The 27177-nt window shown below is 38.6% G+C and overlaps 1 protein-coding gene and 1 non-coding gene across 7 annotated transcripts in view; both read left to right on the top strand.

The window, feature by feature from the left end:
• CTNNA2 (catenin alpha 2) overlaps positions 1 to 27177 on the top strand; it is a 1142447-nt gene that overhangs the window by 806033 nt on the left and 309237 nt on the right. The gene's annotated exons all lie outside the window — the stretch shown is intronic.
• Positions 13101 to 13242, top strand: LOC131808624 (U4 spliceosomal RNA). Its single transcript, XR_009344855.1, has one exon. It is a non-coding gene; the product is annotated as a U4 spliceosomal RNA (small nuclear RNA).

Here is a 27177-nt window from a genome sequence, read left to right on the forward strand (position 1 = left end):
CTTGTGCTATAAAGCAATCAGTGAGCATTGCAGTGGCTGATTCAGCACTCTGCCCTCTACTGTGCTGGTACCTTCTATTGGAAATGGCCTCAAAATTACAAATGTTGTTCACTTTAAAGATGCAGGACATGGGAGAAGTTGAATCTAAGTCAGATTCATTCCTTCATGTAAGCACCTGCTCACTTTTCCCACGTTGGAGTATAAAACAATCTTGGATGGTTTTATTTCTGTGAGCCCTCATCAATGCTGTGTATCTGGAAATCCAGTTCAAGCCCTGGGAGAAGTGTGCAGATTTCTAAGCAAACTTGCTTGGTAAACACTTTGCCCTGGCAAAGAGAGTGCTTAAGTTCCATGTATGTACCTGCAAGCGCCAGACTGTGGGAGAGGGGCAGTCACAGGAATAATCCAACCTAATTCGCTTATATTTGACTTTGAAATTCATCATATGCCCCAGATTCTTGCTAATTTTTTATGGTAAAATTTTGGGGGGAATGTGTGAAGGCTAATTATAAGAGAGATATTTCTTTGGGCTCACATTGCATAATGGATATAAATCAGCTGTGTTGGACAATCCATGTGGATACTGAACAGTAACCATTGTTTCAATTTAGAGCTCGTTACTCACTGTGGAGTCCTAGAGTAGTAGTATCAGCATTCCCTAAGAGCTTTTTGGGGAGGGCAACTATAGAACCCTGCCCCACACCTAAGGAATTGTGATCTATATTTTAACAAGATCGTCAGGTGATTCATTTTCATTTTGACTTTTTGGAAAAGGCTCGGTTAAAGCTCTGGTTTCCAAACATGGCTGTACTTTGGAATAGTTTACTGGGTGCTACAGTCAGAGAGCCTGATTCTATTGATACAGCGTTCAGTTTGGTATGATAGGGTGATTCCGAGCTCTCCAGGTGACTGTAATGCATAGCAGTTTGAGAGCCTCTGTTTAGAACAGAAGCAGAACGCATCTCAGCGTTGGTGAGATTTTCAATAGACTTTCAGTCGCTTACCTGGCATTCTATCAGACACAGTTTCCCTTTGAGTTTTATCTATTTATATGGTATTGGTGGACTTCTGACTCATGAAAGAGAAGTTATGATCACTTCAGTTGCCACTTTATCTATCTTATCTGCCTATTCAAAAATGGGCAGATTACTTTTACTTCATATGGGTATTCTAGAATAGTCCAAAGATTTAATTTGAATCTCATTTCCTAATATGCTTTTAAAGAGAAAGGTATAGTCGAAAAGATTGCCATCAGAGCTCCCACCAGTGCTGTGCAGTACTTATTCCTACCTCTCTTAAAGCAGCAAAAACTAGGATTCCAAAAAGGTAAATAACAACCCAAGTTGCACAGCTGGCCACCGGAAAAGCCAGTGTTTGGATCTGGCACTTGAATAGGCTTTCTCTGATTCTTAAAGCTCACACTTTCCCACTCCCCCACGTTGTTTCCCAAAAAACTTAGCTGTGTGTGATTAATAGCAACTTTTTAAAAAAAATTATGATTTACTTTGTTATTGTGTACTCTTTTCTCTATGTAATTTTTCAGAAAATTTCATGTAAGCCATTCCACTAGCCGTCCCCGAGTAGAGATAGCATATGTCCTATGGCGCTGATTTAAAATAGTAATAAGCAAACCAACAAGTTAGGGGAAGTAAGGATGGAAGTAAGGAAGTAAGGAGCACAGGGTTTTGAGATACTTGCTAAGTAGAGTAGCTTGGGAGGATTTCCAAGAGGCAGAGGCTTCACCAAAAGCTGTTGTTCTGGTCAGACGGAGGGAAGGGACAGAGGAAAGATGGGCCCTAAGAAAAGAAAGGGAAAAGGGGCCACTAAAGAAAACATTAAAATTCTTTCAGATTACACAGAGCAGCAGATGGCACAATGTAAAGGACAAACGGATTAACTTGCTGCGGTGTTTGGTGTCCACTTCATAGCCAACCGTAAAAGGCGCTTGGATCAATTGGGAAAGCATAGACTTTGTTAAATGATAGCTTCCAGAACATGCCATCTGTGGTCTCTGCCTGTTCTTATTGCCTGATGAAGACTGGAATTGCTCTGCCTGAAAAAGAAAATTCTTTCATCTGGTTGTTTTTCTTATTCTTTTGAATTATTTTCAGAGATGGAATTTGTGTATATCTGAGAAGGACCTTGGCTTCAAAACATTTCTGCTCTCAATGGTTTCATGTGTCTCCACAGCATCATACCGAGAGATTGTTAGCAAAGAGGCAGCTTTGTGGATTTGTTGATTCATTCCTTTATATAGAAGGGGTATCTTCTGGCATCCTATAGGATTCTAAACATTGTACAGAAATCCTGAAAAAGAAAAAAAAGAAAAAAAAATAAGAGAGAGCTCCTGGTAGGTGAGTTCTTGTCCCCTCCCTGTTCTAATCACCATTTCTCCTCCCAATCACTATGATTACCTAAAATCTACAGAAGCAGCAATCTCCCTGTCTCCCCTCTTCCTCCCCACTTCTCATGTCTCCCCTCAATATTCCTTTATCTCCCTAATGTTTGTTGCCTTCTACTTTATCTTCATTGTTTATCCTTTTTTTTTTTTTAAGATTTTATTTATTTATTTAACACAGAGAGAGAGATCACAAGTAGGCAGAGAGGCAGGCAGAGAGTGAGAGGGAAACAGTCTCCCCCACTGAGCAGAGAGCCCGATGCGGGGCTTGATCCCAGGATCCCGAGACCATGACCTGAGCCAAAGGCAAAGGCCCCAGGCGCCCCTTTGTAGTTTATCTTAATTAGATCCTGAAATTCTATACTTTCTCTTGTTTGTTTTTTCTTCTCCCATTTTTTCCTCCCTGTGAATTGCCCCTCTTCCCCATTATCTTTTTTGATTAAGAAATTTCCTTTCAGGGGTGCCTGGGTGACTCAGGAGGTTGTGTACGTACAACTCTTGATTTTGGTTCAGGTCATGATCTCAGGGTCATGGGATCAAATCCCACATTGGGGCCTGCTTGGGATTCTCTCTTTTTCCTTCCTGCCTCTTCCCTGCCTGGACCCCCGACTTATGTTCTCTCAAAAAAAAAAAAAAAAAAAAAGAGTTTTCTTTCAACTTTATATACTTAAAACTGTGAGGACTAGGCCAGGGGTTAAATAGAAGTTTATTTTCATGCAGTCTATATTTATAAGAGATCTGCTAAGATACTTAATTAACAACAGTAAATTCCAGGAGGATATTTAAAGTGTCATAGACGGGATCTTCAGTTCCACAGAAACATCATTTATATATAATTGCAGAGTAAGAGGAGGGTACTCCTTGAATTAACAGTGCTCTGGGAGTGGGAATGCACTTTTGGCAATTTAAGTGGGTAAATTTTCAGTATGAGGGACTGCTGAGACTTTGGGGGAAGTTTGGAATCTTTGGCCCTACGCACTAAATGCCAGTGGTGCCAACTGAGTCATTTGGCAACCAAAGACATTCACACAGCTTTCCAAGTGAAATGGAAAGGCTTATTATATTGTAGCATTTGTATTCATTAAGTTCTTTAAAACTGTACCAGTATTTAGATAGCTATCCCGTATAATTCATTCATATTTCTTACAGTTACCGTAAAATAATTACATATACATACATATATTTGAGCGTGTCGGTGTTGAAAATCAAGTAATAGGCTGTTGCTTCAAGAAATGGTGTATAAAACATTCTACTTAAAAGCAAAAGAAGTTGTCTTGATTACTTAGATGTTAGCCTCCCATTCTCCCGTCCAATCCTCTAAGCAAGCCCAATAGTTCCTACCCTGTAGTCATTTATAATATGAAGAATATTTTTCTACCTTCTATCTTTTTTTTTTTTGACAGACAGAGATCACAAGTAGGCAGAGAGGCAGGCAGAGAGAGAGAGGAAGGGAAGCAGGCTCCCTGGTGAGCAGAGAGCCCTACGTGGGACTCGATCCCAGGACCCCGGGATCATGACCCGAGCCGAAGGCAGAGGCTTTAACCCACTGAGCCACCCAGGTGCCCTAACTTCTAGTTTTAATGATGATTAAGTACATGAATGTGTTAAAGGACTTGGAAACAATCTGAACACGAGTGTTGTCTCAGTGATATGGAAGAGAACTGCCTACTCCATCCCCAGCGTAGAAGCAACCACATCTCAATGACTACGTTCATGCCTGTAGGAATGTGGGACTCTCTGAACATCAGTGTCAGCCTCAAGCATGACACAGTTCTTGTAGATGTTGGATTGTAACACTTTGCATTTCAAAACAGGGACTTAAATTCAGTCAGAACTCACGTGTGGCAGTGCTTCTGGAAACATCTCCAAATAAGGCATAATGCAGAATTTAAGCTCATATTTCAGATGGCCTGAAGCCTAACCTGAAGAAACACATGAGTTTGATCATTAGCCTTTCTTGTGATGAACTCCAACAATTATATGCATTTTGTTAGAACTTCTGCAACCATTGCGAAGAGAATAAAAGAATAAAAGGAAACCGATTCTTATTATAGCAAGTAAGATTCAGATTAAATACGAAACACACACACAGAATCCGGCTGTAAATGTGGTTAAATATGATGAAAATGGAGACCAAATTGCTTTCTTTCTCTATGTAGATGAGATTGGCTCTGAACTAGGAAGCATTTTGTTGTCAGGTGAATAGAGCCTAAATGTGATGCTTGCCTCTAGCCAGGGGAAGGCATCCATGCCCTCACCAGGTCAACTTTTGATTCCCTGCTGTGTCTGGGTTGCAAGTGGGTATAAACCCCCTCCCTTTCATGAGATGAGTTAACCTACAGTTCACAGTGGCCACATTCCTGGGAAAACAAGTTGTCAAGAGAAATTATTAAAGAGAGCCATATTTGACTTGCTGCTGCCCAATTGGTGAATTATATTTTTAGAGCAATCAGCTTAAATCCTAGAGATTGAAATTGTGCTGCTTACTGACTGTCTGGGTGATTTGGCATGAAATTTAATTTGCTTTAACATGCATGGGGTAAGCAGAGGGGCATTAATTTCACATTTGAGAGTTGCTGTATTACTTTGGAAATAACTCAGGTCTTCGTGTAAGAGTTTGCTTTCATTTCCCTTCTTCAAAACAAGTATGATGCTCTAGCCAAATTCCATTCTCCAGTCTACTTGTCTGGGCAAATTTTTTTTTTCTCTATGATTCCCATTTTTTTTTTCTCCCCTTGATGTTAATATTAATTGAGTACTTACCACATGTTAGGCATTTATTTAACTGATCATCTAATTAACACTCAACACATTTAGCATCTGAGTTATATATTTGTGGAAGTTGGTATCTCCTGGTCCTTCCCCCCATATCTTTCTTATACTTGGAGGGTTAAGGGGGGATACCTCCTCTGTCAAGGTTTTTCATCTTTTTCTCTCCTGCTTTCCTTCCATATTATCCATGATTCAAACCCTGATGCATGTTGAATGAGCCTAGTTGCAAGGGAGAACTTTAGGGGTCAAGGGCTGTTTTTTAAAAAATTTTGCTATGTAGGGATCCAGCTTTCAAGATATTAAGTCCGTCCTCAGAGTCTGAGCTGAGCTGAAAATGTGTAGGCTGATAACAACAACCACAGCAATGAAACGTTGCCAGTTTATCAATGTCTTGAACCTATATAGAGAGCTGAATGAATAAGCCATTTTATATGCTTGAGACTAGTGAAATGTAATGAATATTGAAGATGTCTAAGCTAGAGGTCTTCCCTGCTCACTAATCTGTAAGTGCCCACATAATTTCCACTGGTCAGGGTTTACATTCTCATTATAAACTCCACTTGGTCATTGGAATGCTGACCAGTAGCACTTGATTTATACTGGATGTGATGTTGGTAATTCCAAGGCTTTGAAAGCTTGAATTAAATGCTAATTGTGCTTGCAGTAAATGTTTTAATAGGCCTCTCCTTCAGTGGTAAATATTCCTTCACTGGGATCTTTCGGTAGATACTTTTCTTATAACAGTTGTAAAGGGATGCTTGCTTGGCCTCCCAAAGATCCTCTTAGTTTATGACTTTGCATGTTTAGTGGATATTTAGTGGATGCTGGCATGATTTATTATTTAATGGGTTATGGAAATATGCCATTTCTTGAAATGATAGTAAGTACTGTAAAGAATCTCAGGAGAGCTGTGTGCTTCATCTAATTAAGCTGTTTTGAGTTGATTATGAGACAAAGGTATCTTTAGTTGATCTTATTGCATAGAATAACAGGCAACAGGGATATTGTGAGCTTCTTCCTTACCATATATGTCACCCCACTGTAATTCACCACAAATGATACCGGATCTAGAGCTGATTTTTTTTTTTTTTTTTTTTTTTTAAGATTTCAACAAATGTGTTCTTTTTGGAAAGTTAAGTTCATTACTTCTATTAGGACAGTACGGGTATCAGAGCTTCAAAAGGCAATCTCTACTAAGTGAGTGTTCAAGACGTTTAAATGTGATGATGTCTTTCAAAGGAATCTAGTTAATTGTCCCACTAAAATGATGAGGTCCTAAAGAATCTTTATCATAGCCAGAATTATCTTCCTTATTGTTCAGTAGCATTTCCCTCACTCTCCATTGAGATTCTCAAGCCTCTGGTAAATAGCAAAATAAGCAGCTGGGGGAGGTGGTTTTATTTTTATGCAGTAAAGGACAAAATTTAGTCATGACAGCATAAGACTAAACAGAACACCCCAAGAACTATTACTGTTTTCTATCTTAATGGAATCATGGGGTAATTTGCCATAGGTGTGATTAAAAGTACAACTGTCTTCCTTTTTCAAAAATTTGACATACCACCCTGGTCAGAATCTTATTAACTCTTCCTTCTTATATAGCCTAGCCATGTACTGGGCTTCAGTATGCTCCGTTACACTGAATAGATTTAAATTAAAATAACTACAATGCAATCAAAGACCACAAGTCGCCTAATTCAAGCTCTTTATTCCTTCATGTCAGTGTGGGGGAAATTCTGAATAAGTAAGTAAGTCAGGGAAGAGATTTTCCAGGACTACCTCTGCCTAACATATTTACCAGGTGACCTCAGAAGAGGGGCATCTATATCATTACAAAACAATGATTATGCACAGTTCTACCTAGTGCACTGAGCTGTTGCCAAGATCGAATGAGATAACCTCGATGAAAGTGCTTTATAAACTCTAATGGCATTACGCTTTGAAAATGTGACGTTATTTAGTGTCCTGGAGCAGCAAGGTACTAAATAATATCTCAGTGGCTTGAATTAATACAGTTTTCAAAAGAGCCTAATTTAGGAAATTGCCTAAACGTGAAAGAATTTCATTTCACACAGGGTTCATCGACTGACACAGCCTTTCCGTGCTCCAGGAGATACATGCATAGCAAGAAAGGAGGAAGCTGTTTGGTGGGGTAAATGGAGGCTAATGAGAGAAACGGTTTCTGTTGCAAAGAGCAGCTCCTGAGAGTTTGGTTAGAGCAGTTCACCTTACACCTGGGCCACCATTTGGAGCTTCCATTTCTTAACCTTGGACGAATGAGTCTTTTGTATCTCTTCAGTTGTGGCCACCCAGCTTCAGAAGTGTTTATACCAGAACACTTCCTTGAAAGAAAGGGAAATGAAAGTGCTGTGACTGGAGGATAAAGAGGGTAGAATTATATAAGGGAGGAGGAATGAGGGAGGGATAAGTGAGGATAAGGTACATTACAGAGGAGAGGAGAGGAGAAGATATAATTATGGTGCTTGATTTGAAAAGTCTTTTTGGTCATTGTTACCATGATCAAAGCACTCATCTAGGAGTGCAGAACTAGAAAAAGCAGTGAGTCACATGCCTCCCTTGTCCACTGTGGTAAACAGATGCATCTGCAGTGTGTGCAGATTTCTGGGGACAGACTTCTGAGAGGGCAAAGGTATAACGAAGCACAAACAGGGGCGCCTGGGTGGCTCAGCTGTTAAGTATCTGCCTTAGGCTCAGGTCATGATCCTGGGGTCCTGGGATTGAGCCCCGCATAGGGCTCCCTCCTCAAGGGGAAGGCTGCTTCTCCCTCTCCCACTTCCCACTGACTGTGTTCCCCCTCTCACCGTTGTCTCTCTCTCTGTCAAATAAATAAATAAATAAAATCTTTTAAATAAAACAACAACAAAAACAAAGCGCAGATAGGATCATCAATGTTGTGAGGGTTGTGAACGTAAATGGAAAAGTATCTGAAGGAAATTTGAGAAGAGAAGTCTTAGAGAAGATAGAATTTTCCATAGTTCAAATATTTGAACTCATGCCTTGGGCATGGGTAGAAGTATGGGGAAATATGTTGCCAAGGCAGCATGTGGATGATCTTTTCTAATGAACAGAACTATTTTCTGGAAGTGATAAAGTGTAGATCAGTGTTTCTCAAAGTCAGGAGCTGAGGCTGCTGGTTTGATGATGGCCATGAGGGTCTGGATGTTCTTATTACTCACAGAGAGGATCTGGTTGCATGCATGAGGCTAAGCTGCCAAGGATAGGAGTCAGGGATTTCTGCACTGGATAACAAGGTACAGGAAAGTCTCAGATGTCTCTTTCAACATGAAACCTCTCTAACTCTATTAACTTGAAGCTTTCTGTATATTGGTTCATTGACTACTCACAATATTACCTAAGTCCTCAGCAAGTCTTTCCTGTTGAAGGTGGTCCTAATTTTCCTTAGTACACAAGGAATACATTTAGTGGGGAGGTTGGTGTCATTTGTCATTTATTTGTCTATATCCAAGTGTCCAGGGCACAGATATGGATACGGTAAGGGCTCATTTACATGCTATTTGGTTTAGGACATTCTGGTTTCTGCATTTCGCTATGACCCTTCTTAATTGTAGCAGACACTCCTATATGCCTACTGCTAGCTCATTCTTGTTTTTGTCCTTTCTGGTAACACTATATGGGTTGTCAGTGTATTTGGGTCAAAAAGTTGACTTTCTAGATTTCCTTGCTTCTAGGAATGGCCCCATGATCATGTTCTGGTCAATGAAATGAAAGCAGAAGTCTTCTGAGATAGATACTGTTTTTCTCATTAAAAAGCCAGCATGTTCTTCTTGCTCTTTTCTTGTCCCTTTTATGCCTGGAATATGGACACAGTGTCTGCAAGTTCAGCAGCTCCCTCATGATGATGAGGACTGGAGCTACTTTTGGAGAATTTTGGAAACTCTGACTTCTGTGAGCTTCTGTGCTAACCCTCAACAGTCTTCCTAAACAACTTCTTGCTATGTAAGAAGAATAACTGTCATACTGTTTAAGCCACTCTTTGCTGCTACATGTTGCCATATATCGTCTTGTTGGATATCCTCACAATTGCCATGCTCCAGGCAGGAAACTTACTGTTATTTGAGTTTGAACAACTCAACATTCCAAGTTATCAGCAGAAATACTTGGTTGCATGTGATGATAGACTTCTTTTTAATGTTTTTCACATTGGACTTTCTTTTCTTTCTTCTTTGAACTCTTCTATGATTCTTTAAAAATTCTTATTTTCAATGAACATTAAACTGACATTTCTAATTAGGCAGAACAATTGGTACTGTCCTGAGGTTAAAAAAAATGACATCCACGGAAAGTGAATATTTGCCTTCCATGGTCTATAATACTGGGTAAATAGTACAGTCACATTGTTCCCCTTTTTTCTCCAAAAAGTATTTCATTTCTTCATCCATCCATTTCACTCTTCAAAATAATCACTTGTCCTCCACTGAAGCCCTCTTTATCCTTAGTAACTCTCTTATGTCAATTATGTAATAGTTTGGCCCTTTTTGGCTTTTGTTTCTCTTTGCTTCTTTTCTCTCTGCAAAGCAGCCTGCAGAGCAATAAGATAGGGAACATGCCTGCTGGGCCTGATTTTCTTCTTTAAAATAGTTTTGGCCACTGGGTAGTGATAAAAGGAGTCGCCTCATTGCAGAAGCTAAAAGCCAGGTAAGTGAATTTAGCCCCACATTGGTGCAAAGGTGACTTTTGCACAGAAAGCCAAATCTGAATTTGGTTTGAACATAAACAGGGGAGCAGCAGGACTGGGTGAAGACATCACCATATCCAGATTCAGATGACCAGGAACTCCAGCCTGCTGACTCCCCATGTTAATGCTATAAGTGATGCGGTCCTGGGCCAATTTCTTAGTCTCTGTGGGCCTCATTCATAAAAGGAATGGTCTCTAAGATTTCTTCTAGCTCAGACATCCTGTGCTATTCTCATTCCATAAGTAGTTTTTGTACCCCCATGATGATGGGTCAGGGATTATCCTAATGATAGAGATGAAACTACCTAATGGTAGTCTACAGAAAGAAGAAGGCACCAAAGTTTAAGAGTCCAGAGAATAGGAGGGAACAGAAAGCAGACTGTCTTGGGGGTAAAGGAGAAGAACAGAAGGGAAAATAGAAACATTATTAAAATGTGCCTCGCTTCCACATCTTCAACGAAGACTTCTTGGACCACCGTGCTCTTCATTGATCTTACCTTCCAGGGAATCCCAAAGCACTTCTGTCGGCATCATTTTTTAGCACTTACCAGTCACATGTATTAGGAAATCTCTTTCTGAGCATTTTCTTGTCTTCTCAACTAGGTTGAGAACACTTACAGGTCACATACTTCTGTAAAGCTGCATCAAAGTACTTCTGTGAATGAAGTATTAAATAAATCAGGCAAGTGCTTTGGATCTCTTCACAAAGCTAGAGGCATAGGAAGAAGTCACAAAAGGTGTTTAACATTTATGGAATGAGTGGAGATCACAGGAAGGTGGGGATGATAAAAGTTAGCTGGGAGTGTTAACTTCAGACAGGCTGGCCACCCATAACCAAGCACGAACCAGAAGTTATGTGAAGCCGTTGGGGAGGCCAAATTGTGACAAAGTGAAAGGTCCGTTAAGGGCTATCTGGTTTTCATTTATTTAATCTATGCTATGCATTTATCTCCACAGATCACAAAAGATTCATCTTAAAGTTGCTTTATAGGAGGGACATTTGGAGTAGCTGAGATTTGATAAGGAAGGAAGGAAAAAAGTAGGGAAGGGAAGGAATGAAAGAAGAAAGCATGATATTCTGTACATAGGTTTTGACAATATAGCAGTCTTCTGTAATTGATATTTATGTTCATATTGACCCCTCTTTGTGAGTCCTCAAAGGGCAGGAATTCTTACTTCTATCTTTACCTCTCATAGCATCTATCAGAGAGCTGGGCACAAACAGAACTGTTTTGGCATGTCATGTCGTAGAGGCATGAATAGGGCTGAATTGACAGATGAATGGAACCAATGCCTCTTCCTGCCTCCCAGACTCCAAGTGGAATGAGAAGATGAGGTGGCAGAGTATAGGGAAAAAGGAGGGTCTCAAGGTCTTACTTCCTGATGCTTACATACTGAAGACAGAAGAACCAGTATGATTCTTCTAGTCAAATCTACCCATTTTGCCCTCAAGCAATGAGAACAAAAGGCAGGTTTCAGCAAACCCTGGCTCCAAACCTTGAACCAGTTCTTAATTTATGAGATTCATATGGTTATCCATATCCCATTAAACACCTTCACAGATTTTCGACAGCTACTGCCTGATCTAGTACTCTGCTAAGAGATACCATCACTAAGGTTGATTTTCTTATTGACACTTGGTAATACAGGGTACTTTTAGGACATGAGAGGCCAGAAGTGAAACTTTTCTTTGCACAAGACACCCATGATAAAGATAAAGATAGAGATAGAGATAAAGATAGAGATAGATAGATAGATAGAGATAGAGATAAAGATAGATAAAGATAAAGATAGGGCTGCCTAATCTCAGGTCTTCATGGATTTGGGCTCTGTGAGGACAGAAACTGTGTTCTTCTTATTCATCCCTTAGCTACGTGAATTGATGCAACATCCTTAAGCTTTTCCATATCTAACTTTTATCATCCATGAAATGTGGATGCCATCAGCACCTATTTCATATAAGGGAAAGGATAAGGAAATCAGTTAATGCTTACAAAATGTGTCATACAGTGCCTGACACATAGTAAGTATTCAATGAACATTAACTATTGCTTGCTGTTATTAGTAACTGTTATTTTAACCTTATACTGTGTCTGGCACATATTAGATATGCAAAAATATTTTTGTTTAGTTTGTGATGCCTTAAAGCATTTTTGGAAAAGCACGTGTTTCCTTATACATCTTTAAGTAGATATCTAAATTGTCTTCATCCTAAGTCTAATCAGCTACAAATGATGCAACTTCTAGTATTTTATACATGTTGGCATTTTAAGATGAAACTCTTACATCATTTTTTAAATTATCTACTGGAGCAGAAATGATACTATCATCCATTAAAAATATGAATAGGTTATTTTATTACATTTTCACATGTTGGATCATTTCTTTTCCTCTTTGGATTGGGATTCCTATTCTCTCCTAGCATAGAAATTCATACAAAAAGAATTTATGTTTAGGCATGACAATTTTTCATGGATTTTTTTAAACCCTCAGTTACTCTAGCACCATTTATTGAAAAGACCTTTTTTTTTTTTCTGTATAAAATTGTTGAAAAGACCTTTTTTTTTTTTCTGTGTAAAATTGCTTTGAAATCAATACTAAAAATAAAGTGACCATATACATGTAGGTTGATTTCTATACTCTACTTGGTTTTATGACCTTTTTGTCTATATTTATGTCAATATCACACTATCTTAATTAGTATAGCTTTACAGTAAGTTTTAAATCTGATAGAATACACTCTATTCTTTAAGATGATTTTTCCATTTCTTTGTATTGACATATAAGTTTAGAATCAGATGATCAATTTCTACAAAAAAAAACCACAAGCTGCTGTGATTTGATTGGGATCACATGTCATCGGTAGATAAATTTCAGGAGAACTGACATCTTCTCTATGAAGTCATTTTTCTCTACAGGTTTTGTAGTATTAATATAGTAGTCTTAAATATCTTTCATTAAATGTGTTCCTAGGTATTTGATTTTTTTTTTTAAGATTTTATTTATTTGTCAGAGAGAGACTGCAAGAGAGGGAATGCAAAGCAGAAGTGGGAGAGGGAGAACAGGCTTCCTGCTGAGCAGAGAGCCCTGTGCAGGGCTCCATTCCAGGACCCGTGGATCCTGACCTGAGCTGAAGGCAGACGCTTAACGACTGAGCCACCCAGGTGCCCCGGTATTTGATGTTTCTAAAGCTATTACAAAAGATAGTAGAATAGCTTTGCGCAGTGGCAGTATCGTAGCCAATGAGGTTTATCCGAGGCGCGATTATTGCTAATCGAAAACAAAAGATAGTAGAATAAAATATTTAAACTGGTACTTATTTTTTCTAAAGTATTTCTCCCAGATAAGCTATTATTATGACATTTATAAACATAATTTATCAAAACAACAAATGGCATAACTTTAAAAATTTTTTTATTTAAATTCCAGTTAGTTAGCATACAATGTAATATTAGTTTTAGGAGTACAATATAGTGAGTCAGCAATTCCATACATCACCCAGTGCTCATCACAGCAAGTGCCCTCCTTAATCCCCCTCTCATATTTCACCTATACTCCACCCCCATTCTCTCTGGTAACCATCAATTTGTTCTCTATAGCTACGAATTTCTTTCTTGGCTTGCCTCTCTCTTACTCTTTTTTTTTTTTTTTCCTTAACCTTTGCTTGTTTGTTTCTTAAATTCCACATATGATTGAAATCATATAGTATTTGTTTTTCTCTACTTATTTTGCTTAGCATAATACTGTCTACCTCCATCCACGTCATGGCAAATGGCAAGATTTCATTCTTTTAATGGCAGAGTAATAGTACACACACACACACACACACACACACACACCACATCTTATCCATTCCTCAGTCAATGGACATGGGCTAGTTCCATAATTTGGCTATTGTAGATAACGCTGCTATAAACACAAGGGTATTTGTATCCCTTTGAATTAGTACTTATATATTCTCTGGGTAAATACTTAAACTGCAATTGCTGGATTGTAGAGTAGTCTATTTAACTTTTTGAAGAACTTCCATATATTTTCTACAGTGACTATACATGTTTGCATTCCCACCAACAGTGCATGAGGGTTCCCCTTTCTCCACTTCCTCACCAATACCTCTTGTTTTTTGTATTGTTGATTTGAGCCATTCTGACAGGTGTAAGGTGATATCTTATTGTACTTGTGATTTGTATTTCCCTGATGATCAGTGATGCTGAGCATCTTTTCATGTGCCTGTTGGCCATCTGTATACCTTCTTGGGAAAAATATTTGTATCTTCTGCCCAGTTTTTAATTGGATTATTTGGTTTTGGGGTATTGAATTTTATAAGCTCTTTATATATTTTGGATACCTCTTATCAGATATGTCATTTGCAAATATAGTCTCCCATTCCATAGGTTGCCGTTTAGTTTTGTTGATTGTTTACTTCACTGTGCAGAGACTTTTTATTCTGATGAAGTTCCAATAGTTTATTTTTGCTTTAGTTTCCCTTGCCGTAGGAGACATATCTAGCTAGAAGTTGTGAGGGCTGATGTCAAAGAGGTTACTGCCTGTGTTCTCCTCTAGGATTTTTTTGGTTTCCTGTCTCATATTTAGGTTTTTCAACTATTTTGAATTTATTTTTGTGTAGAGTGTAAGACAGTTTCATTATTTTGCCTGTGGCTGTCCAGTTTTCCCAACATCATTTGTTGAAGAGATTTTTTTGTGTATATTCTTTCCTGCTTTGCCAAAGATTCATTGACCATATAGTTGTGGGTTCATTTCTGGGTTTTCTATTCTGTTCTATTGATCTGTGTATCTATTTTTATACCAGTACCATACTGTTTTGATCACTACAGCTTTGTAATATAACTTGAAGTCCAGAATTGTGATGCCTCTAGCTTTTCTTTTCTTTTCCAAGATAGCTTTGGCTATTTGGGGTCTTCTGTGATTCCATACATATTTTAGGATTGTTTGTTCTAGTTCTTTGAAAAATGCTGTTGGTATTTTGGTAGGGATTGCATTAAATGTGTAGATTGCTTCAGGTAGTGTAGATATTTTAACAGTATTTGTTCTTCCAGTAGATGAACATGGGATGTCTTTCCATTTCTTTAAGACATCTCCAATTTCTTTCATAAGTGTTTTGTAATTTTCAGAGTATAAGTCTTTGATTAGGTTTATTCCTAGGTATCATTGTGAATGATTCCTTAATTCCTCTTTCTGCTGCTTCATCATTGGTGTATAGAAATGCAACAGATTTCTGTATGTTGATATTTTATCCTGTGACTTTACTGAATTTGTTTATCAGTTCAAGCAAATTTTTTTTTTTTTTTTTTGGTAGAGTGTTTTGGGTTTTCCATAGAGTGTCATGTCATCTGCAAATAGTAAAAATTTTACTTCTCCCTTGCTAATTCAGATGCCTTTTATTTCTTTTTGTTGTCTGATTGTTGTGGATAAGACTTCCTATGTTAAATAACAGTGGTGTGAAAGGACATCCCTGTCTTAATCCTGACCATGGGGGGAAAACTCGCAGTTGTTCCCCTTTGAGGATAATGCTAGCTGTGGGTTTTTCATAGATGACCTTTATTATGTTGAGGTGCATTCCCTCTAAACCTACTTTGTTGAGGGTTTTTATCATGAATGGATATTTTACTTTGTGAAACGCTTTTTCTGCATCTATTGAAATGATCAAACACATTGTTTTCAAGTATTCCTGGGACATTCTCTAGAACAGATCACATATTAGGTCACAAGTCAATCTTCAACAAATACAAAATGACTAAAATCATACCTTGAACCTTTCCTAACCACAATGCTATAAAATTAGAAGTCAACCACAAGAAAAAACTTGGAAAGACCACAAATATATGGAGGTTAATCAACATGCTACTGAGCAATGAATGGGTCAACCAGGAAATCTAAGAAGAAATTTTAAAAAATACATGAAAGTGAAAACACAATGGTCCAAAACCTTTGAGATGCAGCAAAAGCAGTCCTAGGAGAAGAGCAATACAGACCTACCTTAAGAAGCAAGAAAAATCTCAAATAAACAGCCCAACCTTACACCTAAAGGGTTAGGAAAAGAACAACAAAGGAAGCCTAAAGCCCACAGAAGGAAGGAAATAATAAAGATTAGAGCAGAAATAAATGATACAGAAATTAAAACAAAAAACAATAGAACAGGTCAAGGAAACCAGGAGCTAATTCTTTGAAAAAATTATTAAGATTGATAAAACCCTAGACAGACTTATCCAAAAGAAAAGAGAAAGGACCAATAAATGAAATAAAAAACGAAAAAGGAGAAATAACAACCAACACCTCAGAAAGAGAAACAATTATAAGAGAATATTATGCAAAAGTATATGGACAAATTGGACAACCTAGAACAAATGTATAAATTTTTAGAAACTTAAACTACCAAAACTGAAACAGGAAGAAATAGAAAACTTGAACAGACTGATAACCAGCAAACAGAATTCACAAAAACTCCCAACAAACAGAATTCTAGAGCCACATGGCTTCACAGGTGAATTCTACCAAACACTTAAACACTTAAAGAAGAGTTAATACCTATTGTTCTCAGACTATTTTTAAAAAAATAGTAAAGGAAGGATAACTTTCAGTTCATTCTTTGAGACCAGCATTTCCTGATACCAAAACCAGATAAACGCTCCACTGAAAAAGAGAATATAGGCCAGTATCCCTGATGAATAGGAATGCAAAAATTCTTAATAAAATACTAGCAAACTGAATCCAATAACACATTAAGAAATCATTTACCATGATCATGTGGGATTTATTCTGGGTTACCAGGGTAGTTCAAATATTTGCAAATCAATCAATCTGATACACCCCATTAATAAAAGAAAGGATAAGACAAGCATAACTTTCATTGAATAATAATGAAACAAAATATATTTCTTGAAAATATGTATAATAGAGAGATGGAAGTGGTAATTATGGCAGTTTGTTTAAAATAATTATCCCTAGGGCACCTGGGTGGCTCAGTGGTTTAAAGCCTCTGCCTTCAGCTCAGGTCATGATCCCAGGGTCCTGGGATGGAGTCCAGCGGGGAGCCTGCTTCCTGCCTTCTTTCTGCCTACTTGCGATCTCTGTCAAATAAATAAATAAAATCTTTAAATTAATAATAATAAAAAAATAATTATCCCTTTCTATAACACACCAGAAGTTTTTACACCTCAGAACAATGTACTTTACTGGATGTAGAATGGGTGAGAATCATGCCTTTATTTTGTAAAATGGGGAAATGGTTTAAGCGTAAAAGTGAAGGAGAAAGAAGAGAATTTAAACCATGGGAATGTCTCTAACATACTAAGTTTAAGTAAGAATATATATATGAAGGATAAGGTATCTGGAAGCTGTTCCTTTAAAATTGTCCTGTTTGGGGGCGCTTAGGTGGCTCAGTGGGTTAAGCCTCTGCCTTCAGCTCAGGTCATGATCCCAGGGTACTGGGATTGAGTCCAGCATTGGGCTCTCTGCTCAGCAGGGAGCCTGCTTTCCCCTCTCTCCCTTCCTGCCTCTCTGCCTACTTGTAATCTGTTAAAAAAAAAAATTAAAAAAAAAAAAGATTTCATTTAAAATTGTCCTGTTTGAATACATTATATGTTAAACAAACAAACAAAAACATGGGAGTTGAAAAGAAAAAAATAAAATAAAATTGTCCTGTTTGAATACTCCTTGATCAACTGTGTATGTTAGGGACCCACATTTTTGTCCCTGCTTGAAAAATCTCTCCTCTGGGACAGAAGTGCAAGTGAATTAAAGTGCCAATGTTTGCGAATGCTTTGCTTTATTTTTTTTTTTTAATTTTTTAAAAGATTTTATTTACTTATTCGACAGAGAGAGACACAGTGAGAGAAGGAATACAAGCAGGGGGGGTGGGAGAGGGAGAAGCAGGCTTTCCACGGAGTGGAGAGCCTAATGCAGGCTCCGTCTAACTCAGGACCCTGGGAACATGACCTGAGCTGAAGGCAGATGCTTAATGACTGAGCCACCCAGGCACCCCAGAAATGCTTTGCTTAAAAAAATGAAGTTTCTCTATAATAGTGGCATTCTGATGTGATTATTTTTGTCATGGGGATCTATGCATAACTTCCAGTCTATCTATCTGGGTCGCTATTTGTAATATCCTACCAGTGCATGTCAATATTCTATTGTTACATTGCTATTAATTGATATTTGTTGTTGGTTATGGATTACTGAACTTCTTGTAGTGATTTTAAGAAACTGTGGCTTGCCAAAACTGGAGCATAGCCTAGGAATGGATGGTGCTTATGGATCTCATGTGAATAAGGTCCTTGCCTTCTGTATCCCAGCTGGCTTACATTGCATCAATGCCCTTTATTTTGTATCCCCATTAAGAACTGTGTGATATCAATTTGTGTGGGCTCCACATTGGTTTTCTAACAGATGGAATATCAACGTGAGGAATTAATGAGTGTTTATTAATCAAAATGGGGCAGATATCTAGGCCTTCCCAGTAACTCGTGAGTATTATCTGAGCTTCTATGAAGAAATAGAAGTAGATTTCTTAATAGTAATAAGTGGCTAAAATATACAGTAGCAAGAATTGTGGTTCTGCTTGCTCCTAATTTGGGCTGTTTCATTATCTTGGAATTTAGCATGGATATACAAGAGACTATGACTCACTTGTTTCTCAATATGTACTTATAAGTGGAGGTAGTTCAGCTTCATAAAGCTGAACTGGTTGGGCACAACCAGAAGGATACCCCAGGATAAGTAGCTGGGACATACAGGGAAATGCAACAGATAAATTCAGGAAGGCTGGCCTGAGTCTCAACTCTGTTTATTATGTGTCTCTTGTTGGGGAAATATAATTAAAAACCAAATCTTCTCCCAACCCAGAAAATCTCTCCAAGTAGGTATAAGAGGAAAAAAAGTTTTATTATTGAATCCACATTAAACATGAATGGGTTGCACATAATAGGCATTCCTCCCAGAGGTTGCTAGAACATGAAGACTTCTCACCCTCTCCTGTATCCAGCCTGGTACTACCCAGTCCATTCATGTTCTCAGGACGAACAAGACTAGTTCTCCAGTAACATGACTGGACAGCCCCATTTGTCATACATCCTCCATTCATCCTGGAGTCACTTGGTAATTGGGATGGCCATCTGTGTTAACACATTGGCTCTATCCAAAGAGAACATAAAGTCATATCTTACTGACATGAGGTAGTTTTGCAATTTGGAGAGAGGAACCAGCTGCAGTTAGGCTCCTAAGTCTCAGAAAAAGGAAGGGAAAGCCTGGATCTTTTCAGATGATTACAATACAAAAAGGTGGTTTCCAGGTCCTTGAGAAGGGCCTCTTAAATTGTAAAGCAGACAAAGAGGCTCTTTTAGCTTTTTAAAAAGATTATATACATTTCAAAGACACAGAGAAAGAAATCTCAATTATGGGTTTTATAAAGTAAATATTCTAATAAAAAAAAGGAAGGTTGGAGCGGAAGGAGTCGCTTCCTTACTTTTCAACAGGGATAATTTATTATTTTTTTCCATTTCAGATTGTGCTTATATTTACACAGTTTAGGATGTAACAGCCTCCCTGAGTCTGGTGCCTCACCTAGAAGAGAGCAGTAATAACTCCTACAATTGGCTTCCATGAAGGAACTGCACAAAATTTCTTTGTAATTTTAAATGCCAAAATTAGTAGAAATTACAGATCTTTACTAGTATTAGATCTGTGTGCAAGCAGTTTATCTAATATTTAAATGGGAGCATACATTTTTAAAAGATTCTCTCCTTTTGTAACAAAAATATGTCAACTCCACATTTATCCATTGGCTTTGTCTTTAATCTCTCTTTGTGTCTTACCCATAAAATTGATTTTTATAAATTTTGTCTACCAGTTCCGGTTATCGTGTGTTCAAGTTCCATTTTATTGTTAAAAATAAATGTCACAGTAAATCCAAAGCTGGTTTCATTCACCTCGATTATGTTAGTCACTAAGATAAACTTATATTTCTAAGGAAATAATGTTTAAAAATGTATATCCCAAATAATTATTTTTGCTTTCAAAAAGACTGCAAGATACATTTCAACACAACAGTTAATAAAAGTCGAAGAAAAGCATTAGATATAATGAAGAACAAGCAAAGACTTGTTTTATTTTCTAGTAAGTTCTTTTAAAAAACAAAAAGGAAAAAATAAAACTGATGCCATTACTTGAATCCCGAGTTACTTCAGTTTGACATATTTGACATATCATGGGATAAAATATGAGCAAAGCAAAAGTGCCTAAGAATAGCTCCGCGATCGTGCTAAGTAAAGAATTACGTTGGATCGTGAGTCTCAGGCAGGTTGAGGGCTTTATTGATTCTCTGGCTCTCAGGTGAAGCCAGGCTGGGGAAATACTCTGCGGAAACAGAGCCCTGAGATGGGGCTTTCTTCTTATGACACTGAACTCATCACCTGGTTATTTAATCATTGGCGAGACCAAAATTATATAAAGAAAAACTATGCCAAATCAAAGTTATCTTCTCCCATTGATTTGGGGAGTTCTGTACTGCCACAGTTCTTATGGTGGTCTAGCCCAATGGGTAGGTGTGCACACCAATAAATTAGGTGGCTAGTTTGAGTCTGGCAATTACAATGCAAGTTAGAAATTATTCAGAACGGAATAAAATATTTAAAACCCCTGTTATAAATCTTAGCCAGGAAATAAATTTTCATGAGACCAGTGATTAACCCAATAGCAAAATGGAATTTATATCAACCATTCATTAATCCCATTTCCCTTCTCCCAACACCATTAATTAAGTGTCTGCTCAATTCCCATTCTTGTGCTCTACTTGTGTCGCTTACCCAATTACAGCTAATTTTCTTGCATGCAACGGGAGTGGTAATAGCCTCTAACCGTTGTTAAAATGTGGTTCCTAGAGCTTACGGCAGTGTGTCATCCTTAAATATTCCGTAACATGTTTTCTCGTTCTGTTTCTAAAATTGAGTTGGGTGGCAGGGGGGCAGGTTGGCGAGAGGGGAGAGGGGGTGAGTTGAGTTGGATACCGTAGTGGCTGATTTCCTTCCTTTCAGGTCCTTTGAGACCCTTATCTGATTTAAGTTCTGCCTCAGGAGAAAGCTGTACCGCTGAGATCGCTAAAAATAACGGTCCTCCCATTTTGCTGTTTTATCTATGACTCTGGGAGAAGCAGCTTTGGAAAACTCAACTTTTTTTTTTTAAGATTTTATTTATTTATTTGACAGAGAGATCACAATTAGGCAGAGAGGCAGGCAGAGAGAGAGAGAGGAGGAAGCAGGCTCCCCACCGAGCAGAGAGCCCCATGTGGGGCTCCATCCCAGGATCCTGATGACCTGAGCCCAAGGCAGAGGCCCAACCCACTTGAGCCATCCCGGCTCTTCTCATCAACTTCTGATGGCGTGTTTTGTAAGTTGTGATGAGGAAGCAGGAGGCTGGCTGAAGACAGAGCAAGAGCTGGCACCTTGCACCCCCTCTCCACCTGCCCCCCCCCCATGTGTAGCATTCCTCAGGCACCCCTAACCGCCATAAAACGATAAATAGTTAACTTGCGGGATCGCAATCCTGCAGAACAGGAATCTCCCTTGCTCTACAGAGGTCCTAGAGATCTAAACAGGGAGGTTACCTTATCAATAGCATAAATTTCCAGAGGCAAATAACTCTCAGTTCCTGAAGCCCTAATGTCTCCCTCCCCACCATAAACCGGAGGAGGCTGAGGTAGAAGGGAATGTAAATGATAGCAGGATCATAACACCCCACCAAGAATCTCCCAACTATCTTGAAGTTAATGCATGACCTAAAGATGACATTGATCAGGCCCCAACCGCAAGGTATATAACATGCCTACCCTCACAACCCGAGGCAGCAGCTCTTCCTGCCCACGGGTCCTGCCCCCGTGCTTTAATAAACCACCATTTTGCACCAAAGATGTCTCAAGAATTCTTTCTTGGTCATCGGCTTTGGACCTCAGCCCACCGACCCTCACCTAGGTTCTAGAACTTCATCAGTTGTACCTACCGGATCACTTGGAGTTCAATAGGGAGATTCAACTTAATTTTTTTTTTTTAATGAAACTTCTGTCACATCATGCTCCCCTCTCTTCTTTCTCTCTTTTTCAACAGTTTATGAAAAAGGAGATGGTGAAGCCTCCAAAGATTAAACATAAACGTTGCCTCCTTTCAAGTGTAACCTGAAGATACAGGTGTAATTTCAGCATTTGTATCTGAACATTTAGCTACCCTTGGACTTCTATCTTACTCAGATGAAAAAAGAAAGACCAGTCTTTTTTTTTTTTTCTTTTTTGATTGATTCTATCGTGTGTCAGTAGCTTCTAATAATTCACTTGATTAAGAATCCTCTCCCTGGGTGCCTGGGTGGCTCAGTGGGTTGAGCCTCTGCCTTCGGCTCAGGTCATGATCTCAGGGTCCTGGGATTGAGTCCCGCATCTGGGCTCTCTGCTCAGCAGGGAGCCTGCTTCCTCCTCTCTCTCTGCCTGCCTCTCTGTCTACTTGTGATCTCTCTCTGTCAAATAAATAAATAAAATCTTTAAAAGAAAAAAAAAAAAAGAATCCTCTCCCTGACATTTCCCACCCATCCTACCCTCCCCCATCTTGACATAATTGATGATCTATAAATAAACACTTAAAGTTGTTAGCAGGAGCTCACTATTTAAAATAAGCCCTTAGAGAACCCTTTTGTGAAGCAAATAATCCTTTTATAATCACCCCTGCTTCCTTTGCTCAGATTTCCGTCTGTCAGCCTTTTCTTAAAGCTGCAAGTGTTTTATCTTTGGAAGCAAGTGAGATACTCTGCTGATGTCATAAAGAGGGGCTCCGGAAGGGACAGTAGGGAAGTTCTCGGGTTTATGTGATGGGATTAAGTGCAGTCGGGAGGGTTTGATTTCAAGGGGTTGTTTTGAGCATGTGGTAACCTAGTGATCCCACATTATGGTGGGTTTTAGCCTCCTTATGGCATCCCTTCCTCCCTTTGATCTGCCTACTTAGCCTTTTGTCTCTTCCCATTACCCTACAGTTGGAAATGACATCCACTTGGGGTTGTTATCTTTACCATTTGTTTTCAAGAGCTAATACTCTGTTTTGTCTACATACAGAAAGCAGTTTGAGGAAAACCCATGAAGTTTCAACCCACTCAACGATCCCATTGTTTCTGATGTTAAAAAAACAAAACTCCACCAAGTGAATTTGAAGATCTAATTGGCTTTAGGAGAAGACCCAAAAATCCAGCAATATCCTCTCTAACAAGTAGAGAGATGTTTGGAGGAATTGTACAAAATGGGAGCTTTCTTATAGGAAGGAGGGTGGGGCAAGACGTGATTAGCAAAAGAAAATAAACGATTGGGTCTAGTTGGGTCACTTTCCCTCAGGGGACCAAGCTGGAGGTCTTATCTGCTGTATTACCTCACCGAGCTTTTGGGGATGAAGAGGACCCAGGTGACAGAAAACTTTATTCATTATATTCACACTGATCAGGACAGTCCGGACTGCGGGGTTAAGATTCCCTATCCGTGGGAGTTTGGGACTAAATGAGGTGTTAAGCCGCACTTTGTGACTTGGCCTAAGTGATTCCATTTTGGGCCTGTGGTTTTCCTTTTAACATTTAACATAGGAAACTACATCAACATGTAGGTAGTAAGCACCCACTGTTCCCTGTGCCGCCAAGGTGTCTGTGAATGAAGCAGGGCCCCTCACTGTTTTATAGCTTATATTTCAGTAGTCACAAAATAATCTTATTTTTGTCAAATTTGGCAGTAGTGATTTTTCTTTTCAAGAGTTTTTTTTTATTTTTTTAACATGAGTTTTAAAAAATTTGCTCCATCAAAATGACTGAGCTGGTATACATAAGCTTGCTTTTCACATGTTGGCAAAAACCATTTCATTGAATCATTTGGCTGCGTCACAATAGAATGTTTTTAAAGAAATCTCTGTTATCTTCTTCATAGCATTTCTAATTTCTAAGAACCTTTTTGGCCTGCGATACTTTTTTTAAAAAGATGCTTCCTAAATATAGGGAATATAAGATTGGGGAACTGTTTTCCTAAGTGAAAAACTTACATTTACTGTTATAATCTGGGAGGAAATAATGGTTTAATTAGTTTTTAGATGAAAAGATTTCTGCAATCAGACTGTGTTTGTAATGGCATTTATAAAACAATTTCCCCCCTACAGTAGCATTGTAATTAAGATTTTCAATGAAATTGTCAAAGGAAAGGAGTGTTCTGTTCCCTGTGGTGGGCTGTGATGGCCTGCCCACCTGCCCCTAGGGTCTTCTGCTGCTCTGCAACAGCCTTGCCCTAAAGCCTATAATGGTGTTTCACTTCCTCCAATTAAGCCTACAGGGAAGTGGAATAGCTGTCACTTACCTCATTGATCTGAAAGGTGACAGGATCAGATGGTAGCATTTTGTGCACAGAGTACTTAACATCCCAAATCACCCATCCCCTAGAAGACCCTGAGCCCTACAGGAAAGGCCCCAGGACCTCCCTGTCTCTGGCTCTGTCTCTTGGGCAATGGAATGCCTGAGTTAGAAAGGTCACAGAAAATATCCTGTTCATGGATGGGTTCCAACGTGCTCCCCTTAACTGCTGGTTCTCAAAATTTTAATGAATGTGCTGGGGGAAAAAATGTTTTTATGACTCACTTGGAAAAGCAGGGTTAAATCAAGTTAAACAGATTTCTTTTCTCTGTCAGTGACCTCATACTTGCACTGTAAACTTCAAAAAAAAACCCAAAAAGACACGGTGTGGTATATGTATATATGTATGGGGGAGCGGATAGTGTGAAGTAGTTCATGAACATATTAGAAAAATTTTCTGGAGGCGAATACAAGGGTTAGTATTCTGCAGATGACTTTTGGAGACTTAAGGATGTAGCTGGTGAGGACCATCATATGGTTATTTGGTGAAGGGGCTGTCAATCCTGGTGGTGGTGGTGGTGAATCCACATAAGGTTGGATCACCCTTTCTAAAAACACTTCCTCAAGTTTCCTTCATTGATCCCTCTTTTCTTTCTCCACTATTGCTGATGGAGTGTGTATGTCCCTCAGGGATGTTACATGGAGAAACAAAAAGGCAGAGAATCATTTCATCGTTACATTGTTCTTCCTTTCTGTTCCCTGCATTGCTGTACTAGAGAATGCCACTGTATTGAATGAGAGAGTGCCTAAGTTCACCTGGGTTTAGAACCTTCATCTGACGAGTGTTATGAATGTTGACAAACTTGCTAAGGCTTCGGAACCTCCATTTGAGCATCAATGAAAGGAGCTGAAAGTTTCTATGGAGCTGGTGGATAACACACATGTCACCTGGACTGTAGCAGACACATTTAATAGCAGTAGGTATTATCATCTTAAGACTTTTAAAACTTCATTTAGATTTTTTTGCCAGCTACTCCACTGTGACCAATATCTAGATTCAAATTGAAAAAGTTGGTTGAGCATTCAGCTGTTTGCAAATAGCTTTATGCTTGGTAAGAACCAGCATTATGACATTATGAGTACCTTTTTTTTTCCCCACTGTCATATCCCACTTGGCATAGTGTGAAAAAGGTTTCAGTATCTTGGAGTGATATAGTTTTTAAAAAATAGGTAATTATTCAATGCCGATCACCTCTTTCAACAAATAGGAATCATGTTCTCTTCTTTGTGGTTTTTTTCATCATTCAACTGAGGAGGATATCAGAAATTACAGTGTCTGTTCTATTGAGCCTCTTAACAATTTGTTAATTTCAGAGGGGATTGTCTTTAGGCGTGACTTTTCACCATTGAGATCCAAGGTATTTATCAATTTGCACAGACTCTCATCATCATAACTTGGAAATCCATGTTCCCAGATATATGCCTGCAGATATGGCTTCTAAAGACTTGACACATTCATGGAAAGCCATATTCCCGTGGGCAGATATCCCATAATATCAGTATAGAGTTTGATTCGATCCTGGAGACCATGTCAATGTCATGGGCTGTTTTGGCATATATTTGCATTTCAGACTTGCAAGTCCCCCATCATCCTGTCTACGTACTCTTTACCCTTTTGGACCTTTAGCATCTGCAAACAGAGATTATAAATAGTACCAAAGTTAAAGTTTGTTCTGAGGATTAAAATAAAGCATATATAAGTACTTCATAAACGGAAATGCTGTGTCCGGCTAGTATGAGTTTAAGTTAGTAATTAGGTACATTTAGAGGTCAGGAGGTTCGTGCTGTAAGGCTAATGCAGAGCATATAATCTTTCTCCAAAATTTCAGATGAACGTTAAAATTGAAGAATGAACACTATACACAGATTATACATTTTCAACCATTTTGTTTCCATTTAGAAAGTAGGCTAATTGGGGTACAAAAAGTAAACTTAAAAAGGCTTTTGACAGTATCCGGTTAGCCTGATGGTCTATTTCAGGCATAGATTTATTCTTAAGGCACTTACATGATACAGATGGTTTGGGAGATGTCAGATTCTCCTTTTGTGACACCTAACTCCAAATTTAGGGGCCTATTCCAAATATCATGAACTTTACTTAGCCTATTTTGAATTTGTGACTGGCTGATAGGTTTGCCAGATTTAGGGGATGGAATATATATATATATATATGTATATATATATATATATATTCATATTCAGTGACTTGCCTAGTCTTGCAGAAAGATGAAGAAGCAAAACGGGAAATAAGATGCAGAGATTCTGGCTTTTCACTACACCTCATAGCCCCTTACTTATTTGTGTTACAAAGCAAACGCCACATGTGGTAGGCACTCAATAAATTCCTAATTATTGTCCTAATTATTGTCCAAAATGTGGCCATTTCTGATTTTATTTATTTATTTATTTATTTATTTATTTATTTATTTATGTATTTAGTTGGTTAGAGAGAGAGAGCAAGTGCTGAGGGAGGGGTAGAGGGAAGGGAAGACCATCTCAAGCAGACTCCATGCTGAGCATGGAGCCTGATGCAGGGCTCGAGCTAAGGACCCTAAGATCATGACCTGAGCCAAAACCAGAAGTTGTATACTTAAATGACTGGGCCACCAGGCACCCCTGGTTCTGATCTTAACAGCCACTGTGGCAATCATTTTTAGCAAATATGTATCAGATATCAACTAAGTGCCTGGTAGTGCAAGGCATTAATGATACAAAGATAATGGTGACATTCTAGTTATCAATGACTAGACGACATTGCATTCTAGTAATGTGAATGGCATGGACACATGAACCTGCAATTAGAGCATGAGAAGAGCCATAGTAGAAGGACGAGTCGAAGTGCAGTGCACACACACACAGAAAGGAG

This window comes from Mustela lutreola, chromosome 9 (genome assembly GCF_030435805.1).
Source record: "Mustela lutreola isolate mMusLut2 chromosome 9, mMusLut2.pri, whole genome shotgun sequence".
NCBI lineage: Eukaryota > Metazoa > Chordata > Mammalia > Carnivora > Mustelidae > Mustela > Mustela lutreola.